The sequence below is a fragment of the Rhincodon typus genome, chromosome 12, assembly GCF_021869965.1.
Source record: "Rhincodon typus isolate 14 chromosome 12, sRhiTyp1.1, whole genome shotgun sequence".
Lineage (NCBI taxonomy): Eukaryota > Metazoa > Chordata > Chondrichthyes > Orectolobiformes > Rhincodontidae > Rhincodon > Rhincodon typus.
This window is the reverse complement of record NC_063343.1, coordinates 60,117,368-60,121,925: the sequence shown is the minus strand read 5'-3', so window position 1 is coordinate 60,121,925 and position 4,558 is coordinate 60,117,368.

Below are 4,558 nucleotides of genomic sequence, written 5' to 3'. Positions count from 1 at the left end.
AGGCCCGAAACGTCAGCTTTCTTGCTCCTCTGATGCTGCTTGGCCTGCTGTGTTCATCCAGCTCTATACCTTGTTATCTCAGTTAAAGTTCCTCTCTGCTTTATTTTCAGTTAATGTGCCTGTATTAAATATTTTGATTTAATTGAGTTTTGTGAAAAGATGACTCAGTGTATTGACGAGGGTAGTGTAATTGATATGGTTTACATGGTCTTCAATAAGGCCTTTGACAAGGACCCTTATGGAATTCTGGTCCAAAAAGTAAGAGCCCATGGGATCCAAGACAAATTCGAAAACTGGATCCAAAGTTGGTTTACAAGTAGGAAGCAAAGAGTGATGGTGGAGTGTTTTTTTTGTGATTGGAAGCCTGTGACCAGCGGTGTACCACAGGGATCAGTGCTAGTGAAATAATCCCACAGAGGCCAGTATCACGTCACCAAATCACCGTTTATTTACACATGTATATTTGACTCTGGTACAGCCTGGTCAGCATCAATTCCCAGGGTGTCAAGGTGTCTGACACTCCTGCTTTAATCTATCAGCCAGGGCTCTCTGATGGGACCAGCTTAACGGTCCCAATCAAGGAACTCATACTTTTAAGGTCCACCTGCGTGACCTTGTTACAATCACTACAGCCGGGACATTTTCAGTTTGTTATATGTGTTAACAACTTGGATGTGAAAATAGAAAGTGTAATTAGTAAATTTGAAGATTACATGAAATTTGGTGGTGGTTGTTGATAATGAGGAGGATGGTGTCAGGCTACATTCTGATACTGATCAACTGGTAAAATGGGCACAGCAAAGGCGGATGGAATTTAATCCTGATTAGTGTGAGGTGATGCATTTTGGGAGATCTAACAAGGAAAGGACATACAAAATGGTCCCTAAGAAGTACTGAGAGACAAAGGAACCTTGGTGTACAAGTTCATAGATCCCTGAAGGTGTCAGCACAGGTGGACAGGGTGGTGAAGAAGGCATATAGGATGCTTGCCTTCATGAGCTAGGGTGTAGAATATAGAAGGAATACAGTGTGCAGTTCTGGCCACCACACCATAGGAAGGACATGATTGCACTGGAGATGATGCAGAGAAGATTCAGTAGGATGTTGCCTGGGATGAAAAGTCTCAGTTATGAGGAGAGACTGAACAGACTGTGTTTGTTTTCCTTGGAGGAGAAGAGGGTGTGGGGAGCTCTGATTGTGGTATAAAATTATGAGAGGCATAGACAGAGTAGAATGTGAAAATATTGTCCCCACAACAGATGTGTCAAAGGCCACAAGTCGTAAGTTTGAAGTGAAGAGCAAGTGGTTTAGAAGAGATCTGAGAGAAAAAAAATCACCAGAGTGGTGGAACATGCTGCTTGAGAGGGTGCTGCAGGTAGATATTCTCACAAGATTTAAGATATATCTGGATAATACTTAAAATGCCATGGCACCGTAGGCTATGGACCAATGCGGGTAAATGAGTTTAGTGTAGTTTGGCGTTTGTTGGTCAGCATGGACATGTTGTATGGCTCTATGACGTAAATTTAACAGAAAATGAGTAGATAAAAATCAAACAGAAATGTTTGACCAGTGTATCAGAAATTTGTGGGATTCAATGAGCTTTTATAGTTATCTCCTACCTTTATTGCTGGATTGAAAACTGGAAATATGAGCTTGAAATTGGACCAGTAAAGCAAACAATCTATAAATGTCACGTGGCACATATTAACACAAAACAGACAAGAAAATCTGCGACTCAGAGAGTGGCTGGAAAAGAGAGAAAGAGTTATCAATCAGATAAGCTTTCTTTTGGTTTCATTTCCAATGAGCACACACCTCTTCTCCATTGAAGAAGTATTCAAAAAATACATTTTGTGGATCGGAGTTAGTTGATTAGGAAGTATGAAATTATAAGTCACAATGAACACCAGAAGAGTGTGTAAGTCTTGTCTCACTTTGACTAAAAAATAGCCTTGAAACACATCCCGTTTACACCAAATGCCAAGTGCTAATCTGATAACAAATGTTAATTATATTTTCAGGTATGAAATATGTTTTTAATGGTATCCTTTTTGGAACTTTAAAATAGTTATAAAATAAACTTAAAAAGCACAGTGTATTTTTCATGTTGGCACTCTGAGCATTTGCATTAATGTTAATTTCAAAGAGAAACTAGATAAAGTTGATTTTTTGTATATTCTTCAGTATTGGGCAAAAATGGCAAGGTCACATGAGTTGCCCTGAGAACAGACAGCAGCGAGGTTTTGCTTTGAACTACTGTAATCCGTGTGAAGCTATCTAGGAGGATAATTAAACCATCCCTTGAAATAAAACTCAAATTCAATAGGAATGATTTTATAATAATCTTGCATTTATGGTGAGGCATCAGCCAGGTAAGAGAATTTAAAGCTATAATAAACTTTAAGCACTAGAATTCCTTCCTAAATCTACCTCCTCTTTCTCTGCCTTTAAGAAATAAATCTTTGAGTAAACATTTATTCACCTGTATTTCCTTATGTGGCTCAATATGAAATCTTGTTTGGCATGAAGGCAACTAACATAGACTACTGAGTTAGTCCTGCACTTGTTTTTTTGAGGCCTGCAGGAAGGAAGATGCCATCATTGCTGATGGTTTGATGGAGAAGAAGATCTAACCGGAGAGGTCCTGGATCTTCAAGCGTAGCACAAAGACCATCAGCTCTCGTGGCCTATATTTATGTAACCTCTTTTGACCAATATTGGCTCTTCTGGTATACTTGTATAGCTATTCCTTTATCTCCAACGCTACAGAACATTCCAATGTCATATGACAGATTCCTTCATCTCAAGTTACACCCCTTCTCCATATCCTCCTGCAACTTGCATTGAAACCACATTTCTTGATCATGGTGTTCACAGTTGATGCCCTTTCCACTAGTCCAGTCTACAAGGTGCTGAGTATAGAATGAAACCCACTGAGTCTCCTATTATACCTATGAGTCACTATACTCAAGCATTCTCAGAGGGAAGCATCATTGAGTTCCTATATTCCACCAAATAAACTGCAGATCGGTGTACTGCTGTGATAGATCTTCAACAAATAGGTCATTTTTTTTAGGTTGAAACCTTCTTCATCTTCAGGCATATCATTAGATCATTCTCTGATAGGTCCCCTTTGCGCTGATCTTCTGCCACATTGTCATGTTGGGACTTCCAAATTTTTTGATCACTGCTAACGGTCTTCCTTTCTAAATTACCTCAAACCCATCTGTGAATTCAAGTAAGCCCATGCCTCAAGAACTTGCAAAGATGCTTTATGTTGCTGTTGTTATACGCTTCTCAATCTATATCCTGGGATAAGTATCCTACTTGGATCATAATCCTTCTGAAAATGTTCATACAAATTCCACCTTCTTTACCTTTTGATCATTGTGTCCCATAGGAAGCGATCTTCCATTGTCTCTTGTCTTGTGCCCTACAGTCTGGGAGATTCATAATTTTTCGAAATGCAGCTTCAAATTCTGGGTCCTCACACCACCTACTAATTAGTCATTCTTTCCTAAGGAAACAGATTTGTTTGTGTTCACTCCAGAAGATGCATGACTAACCGCCTTGCCATTAAATAAGCAAGAAGAAACCTCTAGAGATCCAGAGAGTTCATCCTCCGCTCTACACCATTCTCAAGCTTCTGAATGTGGACAAGTTAACCCATTACATAAAACAACGAATGTGTCCATTCTAGATTCCCATGGGCTGACCCAATGGCATTCCCCCATTTTCTAACCACATTCCTTCCTTGTTCTCAGACGTGGAGTTCAGTTAGACCCCAATGGTCATGTATACCTCACGTATGGTCATGTATGAGGCAGACTGTGTGAGGTGCAGATGCCTCATTGTCCACTGTGGGTGTTGATGTTTCTCCTGGGATACGGGAATCAAACTACCGCCACTTTCCTTTCCCTTTTATGAATTTTCTTCATCATGTGCCAGCAATCATGACTTTCTTTGATGCTCAGACAGCTCAAGATTGAATTGAACTGAATTGAATCATTTATTGTCACGTGTATTCAATGTAAAAGTACCATGAAAAGTACATACCTTCGCCATATATACATGGTGCCATTCACATTAACTTAGAATAAGATAAGAAAAAAAAGCACAGATAACTTAAGGGAGTTCCACTTCGGACTATCCAGCCCACGTCATGCCGCTGCCAACACCCTGTTCTGGGATGTCTCACTGGCCCGCTCTCGCTGGCCTGCTCTGGATTCACCGCCATCACTCCAGCCCACGCTAGATCCACCGTCACTGGAGGACACAGCCCGCGCGTTCTGGGTGGCGACCCAGCTCCTTCCTGACTCCTTAGGTAGGTAGTTGAAAGGAGTTGGGGGGGGGTATAGAATTACTACAGAGGGAGAGAGAAGAAGGGAGAAAAAAAAGGGAAGGACAAGGAAAGAAAGAGAAAGAGAACTGGCGAGCGGGGTAGAGCTCCAAATGGAGTGACTTACCCTGTTGCCATCTTGCCGGAATTAATTCTGCCTTCCTGAGCAGAACATAAAGTTACCAACATCCCAACCTTCACCAAGAAGATTGAGAA